The 9534-nt window shown below is 50.3% G+C and overlaps 1 protein-coding gene across 2 annotated transcripts in view; it reads right to left on the reverse strand.

The window, feature by feature from the left end:
* Positions 1–7439, reverse strand: part of VAMP4 (vesicle associated membrane protein 4) — a 57582-nt gene extending 50143 nt beyond the window's left edge. The window contains exons 1-4 of one of the 2 annotated variants that reach the window (XM_077901660.1): positions 7074–7439; positions 6059–6226; positions 4577–4791; positions 2057–2188 (exon numbers count right to left, since the gene is read on the reverse strand). The gene's annotated coding sequence lies outside the window, so the exon portion shown is untranslated. The remainder of the gene's footprint in view (positions 1–2056; positions 2189–4576; positions 4792–6058; positions 6227–7073) is intronic. The other variant, XM_077901661.1, reaches the window with a different exon arrangement.
* Positions 7440–9534: the final 2095 nt, after the last annotated feature.

The following is a 9534-nucleotide window of genomic DNA, read 5'->3' on the forward strand; positions in this document are numbered from 1 at the left end:
ACCTTAAAAAAAAAAAAAAAAAAAAAAATGGGGATACCTCATAATGGTTTCTAGGGTGTGGGATCCTACTATCTTGGGAGGCTGAGCACATGGTTCTCTTCACTAAGATGCTCAAAGGCCAGCAAAGTTACAGCCCCAGTCCCTGGGATGACAAAGCACACACTGGGCCCTCACCAGGCACCCAGTACAGGGAAAGTGCCTGCAGAGGCCAGTGACTGGTGCCTGCTTTCAGATGTGTGGAAAATCTGCTTAATTTCAAGCATAAACATTCAAAATATGAAAATTCCCACTGAAGGCAGAGCTAGAAAAATCTGGACTTCCAAGCAAGGGCAGGTATGACTAAGTCACAAAGAATAACCTCCAATAGAGACACCTAAAAGCCTTGACTGTTGGAAGAGCCCAGGAAACCAATCAAGTAGTTGGTCTAAATGGGGACTTAAAAGTTCCCAATAACAAAAGGAGGCTCAGAAATATTTTTCACGGTGTAAGCTCTTCACACCCTGAGTCCATTCAATCACCAGGGATCATCCAGAACTTTAGGGCCTGGGATGTTCCCTGAAGACTTGCTAACAGGCTGCAGACTGCCCCATAGAGGGTAAAAGCTAAGAGGAGAAAAATGACAAGACAGGTTTGGCTCAGGAAAGGGGGATATCTGGGGCCCTTGGCATCTGCCTCATTCCAAGCTTTATCCTCTATCAATGCTCAGACTTCCCCAGAAGGCAGAGCTGGTGAAAAGCGGCCTGCCCAGCTGGGCTGGGGCTAGAGCCTAGACCCAAGGCCCAGCTAAGCAGTGGTGCTACCTTCCAGTAAGACACAAGAGGCACTACTGAGTGGTGGTGAAGCCTGTAACCCCATCAGGCAGCCAATCTGACTTGGGACTGGCTGCCTCCTGTATGTAGCTGCTGCCTCAAAGGCCTTTTGGAACCTGGGATCCCTACACCCACAAGGATCAGCAGGTGATAGTACATAAGCAAGAAATTCATAGGCCTAGAGGACCCATTGTGCATATACACCAGCTGTTCAAGTTAGGGCAGTCAGAGGTCAGGAGGAGGGCAAGTGTTGGGAGAAGCCGCTGGGAAACACACTGTTCTGGCTACAAGGCATGTGGATAAATCCCAAATGCCAACTCCTCCAGTGTGCACAATCGCTCTTAAGGGAAAGCTGGAGGGCATCTGGACAGCCAGACCGCCACTTGGGGCCGTGATTGATAAGACACACCAGGAGACCTCATTACTGGTTAAGCCGGGGGCCCACTGGCAGCAGGTCCACAGTGGGATGGAAAATAGTGCCCTGAAAAAGGTTTGTTGGGGGCTGGTGGACTCCTACAGGACGGGAAGCAGGGAAACTACTTGGAGACCAACCAGAACTCCCCAAGCCCGGAGGGTCCCAGGGTGGGCTATCGCACCTGAGACACTGCAGAAGGTCAGGGGAGTGGGGGGGAAGGGACCGCAATCAAGGCCAGGTCATTGGTGCAGGCTCTGAGGGGCTGGGAGGAATGTGTGTCTCATGCTCATGGAAAGCAGCAACCTTTCCAAATGTAGAGATTCCTTTTGGGGGCAGACATGGAGGAGTCTGAACTTCACCACCAGGGCAGGGGCTATTTATAAAAGCCCCAATAGGAAACACTTCAAATACCCATTACAGAATGCAAAAATGAATGTGGTAGGTCACACAACCAATACTACACCACACGATAAAGAAACAACGTACACACTATGGATGAAACAAAGATCATGCAAATGAAAGAAAAAAGCACTCAAAGAATACATTCTGTAAGATTATATTTATATAAAAAACAAAAATGGGTAAAACTAAGCTATACTGACAATTTGGATAGAAGTTATCCTTAAGAGGAAGATGAGTTACTGGAAGGAGCTAAGAGGTAGGCTTTCTGGGGTGCTGTAAATGTTCTGTGTTTGATGCTGTTCAATGGGTGTTTTCAATTCAGGAAAGTTCATCGAGCTACACACTTATGACGTGTGCATTTTTCATTTAAAAGAAAACAATTTTGAAAGGACTCACCTCTCCTCCCTCCCTAACCTTTTGTACATCCTACCTTCCGGAGTCAAGATGCTTTTGACCTTCTGCAGGAAAGGCTGGTCCACAAAAGCTGGTGGTGGACAACTCACGCCCAGTGTTAGGTCCTTACTGTCTACATCAAACATGATGACACTGTAGCAGGACTGTGCTGGGAAAGAGAAGCAAACAAGTCTTTGTCTACCACCATTTACATTCCTACTCCCCATATTCCCTGTGACCTGTGGTGGCCACAGGTGGCTAAGTCAGAAGGATGACATGGAGACTGTCGTTTGCCTATAAGGACACGAAGTACGCTGTCCAGGAAAGTCGTGGTCAATCAGGGTTCTGCTGTGAGCGCCTCACATGAAAGACAGGGCCTTTATCTGATCTTTTCCTCCGCATTTAAAAGCACCTTCCAGGGGCAGCCCAGGTGGCTCAGCGGTTTAGCACCGCCTTCGGCCCAGGGCCTGATGCTGGAGAACTGGGATCGATTCCCACGTCGGGCTCCCTGAATGTAGCCTGCTTCTCCCTCTGCCTGTCTCTGCCTTTCTCTTTCTCTGTGTGTGTGTATCTCTCATGAATAAATAAATGAAATCTTAAAAAAAATTAATTGAAAAAATAAATAAAAGCACCTTCCAAAGGCACACACATTCATTGGGTCCATGCTAGCATGATTACTACTTGGTTAACAGTCCATTTATATCAGTAATTTTCAATCCAGGCAGAACATTAGTCACCTGGGAATATTCAAAATACTTTGAGAATCTGGGCTCCATTCCTGACCACCTGAGTGAAAAACCCTGGCGTGGGAGGAACAGGTCAGAGAGGAGATAGGAAGCCTCTGGTATTTTCCTTCAACTCCCAAGTAATTACCAAATCAGGCAAAGTTGAGAACTACTGCTAGGCAGCAAAGCAGCTGCCTAAGCCTTTAAGGGCGGACTCTGCAAATGGCTGTGGGAGAAAATGTCCTCAAATTAGTTAGTGTATCTTTTCTAGTCCTCAAACAATAGCTGGCTCAAGAAAGATTTTGCTAAATGAGAAAGAACTGATGATGCATTGGATGTGCTCTTTGCTATAATGAAAAGTTTTTACAAGACTTAAGCCTACAATGTTACTGACTTTTAGCAAACTTTGAGACTATGATACCAATTATTCAAGAATTCATAAATACTGACTTCAGACTAATGCATGCCCATAACAGGGCATAGCACAGATCTTGTTTGGGTTTCTTAAGAGAGCAGAACATGTCAGCTTATCAAAGTCCAAGAACAACCACTGCCCACATTTGTAGGAGCCCTCCAATGATCTGGAAGGTGGTTGTTAGAGGTGACTGCCAGACTATTCAAAACTCATCAACCGGCTGTCAATACAGCAACATGTCACGCACTGACAGCCTACCATGAGCCTAGGGCAGTTTTCAATGTTTCACATGCACTAGCTGTGTTGGGCCTGGGACCCCACACTGGCCTCAGCCTCAGAGGTAATCTCTGAAGCTTTGATATCCTTAAATTCAATTTGCAATTAAAATCTCTGCACCAACTGTCCACCCCAGCACCAAGGTACTCACCCCAGGCATCCTGCTTTGCCACACCTTTCCTGGGAGATGCCCTAATCCAGTGAGAACCAGAGTATCAGCGATGGAATGGGCAGACCAGGAGGGGTGGGTGGCCTGAGCTCGCCAGGTCCACTTAAGACTGAACCAACCTGACTGACTTCTCACTGAGGGGCTCAGGCTCCGGGAAGCACCATCCTCAGCCTCCATATCAAGTGGCAAAAGGATCACAGAGCTGTTGCAGAACATTAATATGTCTTTTGTCATAAATCAGGGATACGAATTATTAGAGCAAAATGGAGTCTCAATTCCAGCAGCAGCACGGCCATCAGCATCCCCACGGAGTAGCATCTACCTCAGGGTTCCTGAACCTCAGCACTACTGACATTTGGGGCCAGATAATTCTTTGTCATGGGTGGCTGTCCTGTGCACTGTAGGGTGTTTAACAGGATCTTTGGTCTCTACTCACTGTCAGAAGTACCCTCACCCTGTGGTTACAAGCACCAAATCATGTCTGCAGACACTGCCTGATGCTCCTCAGCTTTACAACCACTGATCTACATGAACGCTGTTTTGCTCCATCTCTGGCTTTACCTCCAGCTGAAAGACTGAAAAAAACACTTCCAACACACACCCCAACTTTTCTTCCTCTCTTCCTCACCCGTTACAGACCTTAGGTTTCTTGGGAGGATGAGGAAGTAACAAGAACACAGAGTCAGAAAAGAATCAGGAGGAAGGCCCACTGATCTGTTAGCACCACAAGGGCAGAAACGGACTGTTTCACTTGTTGCTGTAGCCCAACCCCTAGCACAGTGCTGAGCACATGGTCGGCACCCTGTATTCACTGAATCAATACATCAACCAAGGAATAAACAAATCTACAGTCAAAGACTGGGACAATGCTAATGCTGCCGTCTTAGAGATGAATTCTAGAGGCCCTTGCAGGCCTGACAACCTTGCATTAATCTTCCCTCAGGACCTCTCCAAAGTCTCCAATAGCAGTACCTTCTCGTCCCGCCAGGCTGGTAATATAGTCCAGGCCATCTGCAATATGGACCTTCATCCGCTCGCTCTGGGAGAAGCCAAACCACTAGTGGCCACGTCCAACATGGAGGGGTCGATCTCCACAGCATCAATGCAGGACTTCGGGAAATGATCGTGGACAAACAGGGGGAGGCTGCCCCCACCCAGGCCTACCACCAACATTGCCAGGGGGGTCTCTGCAATAAAAGAATAAAGTATCATTTGACAATCTGCTTGCTGACAGTTTTATACCATCCTTGGGGAGGGGAAAGGAGGAAGTTGGATTACTGGCTCTGCCCAGGGGACACACAGTTTAGAGGCCTAGCCTCTCTGTCTCATCCCAGAAATGTAGAAGCCAATCTGACATCTGAAAACTCACCCCTAGTTACACAATCCTTTCTTTACTAGATCCAGAAGCTGAACCAGTGTGTTACTATTACAGACCTTTAATGATCCCTAAGCACTTAGCTGACATCGTACCACCATCCCTAACATAAGCATTAGATTCCCCTTAATCTAACTGGGAGGGATGATAGCCAACATCTCTCTCAAGATCACAAAGCAGTGGAGATGCAATGCCCTCTCCCCAGCTTTCAATTCAAAGGCCACAACTGCCCTCTCAGACACAGCCCAGCGACAGCAATACATGAGTGAGTTCCAGAAATCACAGGAAAACAAAGGCCCAAATCCTAGCTGTAAGTAAAGAGAAACCTCAGCTACCACAGGAAGATAGAAGTCAAGAAACAAGAATCACCCAAAGGAGACACTAAATAGAGGATTAATATCTGAGGATTAAACCTAAGAACTGAGACTTTAGGGACACACATCAGCACCTATACAGGCCAAAAATACAGGGTGTTTCAGTAAGACACACTCAGGACTTCAGGTGAACAGCTACAAGCTTAGATAGAAAAAGGAGTATTTTTTACCACTGTAGTTGGAGCCAAACCTGTTATTAGTAACAAGGCTATGACTGTACTGCCTACAATATAGGTTTTTTTATTTAAGTAGAAATTCAAGTAAGAATTGCATCTGGTGCTCAAATTATAACACATGACTGAAAAGCCAGAAATTCTTCTAAAATGCAAAGGCATTTTTGGAGTCATGATTTTAAAGGTTAATCTGGTTTCATGGGTAGACTCATAAGCAGACACTCATCAAACTGAACAACTTAAAATCTGTGTACGTTGTGTCTCGTTGAATATATTTTATACCTTAATATTTTAAATAAATGAATAAACAAAAAATTTAGACATCCACACACGCAGCCATTCCAAGATCACAATTAGAGCTGAGGGAAAAGTTACTGAATGTTTATTAAATTAACTTGGGAGATGGCTGGGAAGAAGCAAGCTTTGCTGTATGAGCATTTGTTGGTCTCTAATCGCTGTGCTCGAAGCACAAGCCAGCTGACACAGCAATCTTACAGGCCCCTCCTGTGGAGGGCAGGGGCACTTCCCTCACCTAAGAGCAGCTCCGGGTTTCTCAGCAGGGCAAGGCCGGCAATCATTGCTTTGTGGTGTTCACAGCACAGGTAACTCTTGACAATGGACTGCCCTGGGGCAGCTGAGAGGTCCTCGGGAGTGTTAGCAGGCCGCTGCTTTTTCCTGTCCTTTTTCCGTTTCTTCTGGGCTAAAGGAGAGAAAGAGAGAGAGAGATGATGAGGTCCTATGCTTAGCACTGTCGTCTGTGCAAATCGAACCATAAAGGCATCACTGTGCTGTAACGAGCTTGATCCCACTTGAGAACTGGAAATATACACAAAAATGGTGATGTGGCTGACACGCTCATATTTTGAAATCTGCCTGTGGTGGCTATTTTTTGCCACAGAAATTGGCAAGCAGTACATATACAGTCTTTTTTGCCCTCTAACAACATGGTCTCTAAACATTTAACATAAACCACAGGATACCAAAGACTCACAAGAGGAAAAGTGGCAAAAACTAACATTGGCAACACTAAACTGAAGAGTTCTAGCCCCACTCCACTGAGAAGCAGAAGGCCCTCACAGAAGTAGTTTATTTCCAAACCCTTTTAGAGAAAAACTTAAAAGTCACTCCCTCCTTAATGCGAATTACTAAACTTGGACTTGCAGTTTAAATCCAATAACAATCGTATAATTGCCATGTTAGGCAGATACTAACCTGAAGCCGCCACACCAGTTCCGTGAACGGGCTCCCGTGTCCGTCAGCCACCGGCACTATCTGCCCTACAGGGGTGGACAGGGACAGAATCACCCACCACGGCTCCAGGGGGCCATCCCCGCCCGGACTCCCAAAGGATCCCTCTTCCAGGGGGATCAGTGATTCGAGGAGGGGCTGGCGGCAGGAGGTCTGTTCTCTGAAAGCCCTGAAGCAGGCACGTTTACCTTCCTGTGGGCCGAGTGGTGCGGAGAGCCCGGGCCCCACCGCGCGCCCAGCGCGGACGCCCTGCTCGGTGCCCGGGGCCGAGCACACCCAGGCCGCCAGGCCGCGCTCACCTTCTCCCGGGGCTTGATGTACTTGTGCAGCACCCCGCACAGCTCCAGGTAGCTTCCATACCACTCGAAAGCCTTCTTCCCTCGCTGCTGGAAGAACTTCTCCCAGTAGTCAACGGAGCCGAAGTCCTTGGCGCTTTTGGGCAGGAGGTTCATGCTGCCGGCGTCCGACCGTCCCACTCGCCCGCGGAGGGACCATCGGACGGGCTCCCACACGCGCCGGCGGCGACGCTGCGGCGGGACTCGCTCCGCCACGAACACCCACGCTCACTTCTCCCCCGCTGCAAACCCAGAGGGACGAGGCTTCCGCGCCCGCCCACACGCGAGACGCCGAGCCCAGCCCCGGCCCCCGCTGCTCCCGGCTCCAGGCCGCGGCCCCACGTGCGCGCCCCCTCACGCCACCTCAGGGCGGGGACGCGGGACCCGCAACCACATCCGGGGGCGCGGCCGCGCGATTGGCCGGCCTCGCAGACCCGCCCCGCGCGGTGGCTCTGGCACCTCATTGGCCGGGACGCGCTCGCCACGCGCCTGCGGGGTCCACGCGGGCGCCGAGCGTTCCCTGCGCGCGGCGAGGGGGCGGGGCCTCGGGCCCAGGTCCGGGCGGAAGGGGCGGCGCTTCCGGGGCCGCGCTTCCGGGGCCGCGCTTCCGGGGCCGCGCCGTCGGCTGTGCGCGCCGCGCGGGGGCCTCCTCCCCGGTGTGAGGTTTCCCCGCGCGGCCCTCCCGGCCGGGTGGCCCCTCCCGCTCCGAGCGGACCTCGGGCCGCGTCTGACCCCGCGCGCGGCCGGCTGCGGACGCTGGAGGAGGCTCCCGAAGAGAAACAGCGGTGCAAGGGCGCGAGGCGAGGAGTGAGGCGAGCACGCCCAGCCGCAGCCAGCCCTCCTCGCCTGGTTGTCTTCTGCGTCTCCCGCGCACCGTCCCTTCCCGTAGCCGCTTGGATGACTGAGGTTGGTTTTGGAGGAGGCTGGCCTGTCGGCCACGGGCAGGATTCCCCTGTTGCCGTAGCGACGTGAAGCTGCCGCCGAGGAAAGCAGCTGCACGCCCAGAAGCTGCGCCTCACCTTGTCCCCCAGAGGACAACACGCACAGTCAAGCTCATTTGGAGCATCAGCCTCCCTGATGGGAGTCATGCTGGCGCCATCGAGCAGTGGCTGCGACTGCTTCCTTGAGGCGCTTAACGGACACACTGCCCTGTCGTCTTACCTGATACCCTAAGGAAGGTCCTGTGAAGCGCGTTTCACGGCGCTGGGAATAGCGGGAGGGAGCACCCAGGGAGCAGGCAGGCGGGCGTGTGGGCGTGCCCTGGGCGTCGACCTGTAGTCGGGGGTGAGGGACCCCACCAGCACAGGGGCCACGTAGACTGGTGGTCGTTAGTGGACTTCGTTTGGTTTACGACCGTAGTTCTCGATCTTAGCCACGATTCAGGATCACCTGGAAGACCTATTAAAACAGGTTGCCGCATCTCGCTTCCAGAGTGTCTGACGGATCGGGTCTATGCTGCGGTCCAAGGGTTTGCATTTCCAGGAAGTTTCCTAGCGATACCCATGGTTGGTTCAGGACCACACATTGAGAACTATTTCAAAGTATAAGTAAAGAGAAGAGCCGACAAACTTAGCTCCCACTCCACAACGTTAACAGGTTACTCTAAAAGCCCTCAGCAAGTGACATCAAAGAAAATCCGTCTTCCTGGACCGCCTGTTGAGTTCACGTTATTTCCTTTCAGGAAGGGAACCCGAAGGAGCCCCTGAGGTGGCGTCAGTTACTAGAGTTCCTAATGAGTAAGATGTGGGTTCTTTCAGAAAACACTTAATGAGAGCTGAGGACATTGTTTTTCCTTGAAGCGCTTCACGATACCAATGAAAAAAATCAGAGAGCAACCAAAACCACAGCCTCTGCCCTCTCCCCTGAGGACTTAAGTCATCAAACATTTACATTACCTACTAGGAACCAATCTTTGTGATGAAGCTATGGATGCAGGGGTAAGCAAGGTGGTCACATGGTAGACACTCAGCAAACAATGTCAAAAAATAATCTGTATGAAGGTCGTGATGAATGCTGTGAAGAACAAGTATAAGATTCTGTAACAGCAGATACCTTCCAGACCTCCTCTAGAGGTGACCACTTCTACGGCTCTTCTGAAAAAGGGACAACAATTTTCTATAATCTGTCAGGTTGGGTAAATACTGCACACCTGAAGTTGGTCTAGTGGTATCAGGCTGACATAGTTAAGAACCCAGTATTTCACCCTCTGAAGGTCCCTTCAAGAACCTTTGGTTCCTGCTTTCCCCTCTGTCTCTTTTGTCCTTTCTGTGAATGGCTCTATATTGGAAACGATAGTAAGAAGTGGTTTCTGTCACAGCCCAGGCGCCAGCCCCTTATCTAAAGCCCTAAAAATACAATTATTTTCTGCACTGTTTCAGACCAAGAGGATAAGTAACTTACCCATCCTCACCTGTGACTGCTGCCC

This window comes from Canis aureus, chromosome 6, assembly GCF_053574225.1.
Source record: "Canis aureus isolate CA01 chromosome 6, VMU_Caureus_v.1.0, whole genome shotgun sequence".
NCBI classification, from domain to species: domain Eukaryota; kingdom Metazoa; phylum Chordata; class Mammalia; order Carnivora; family Canidae; genus Canis; species Canis aureus.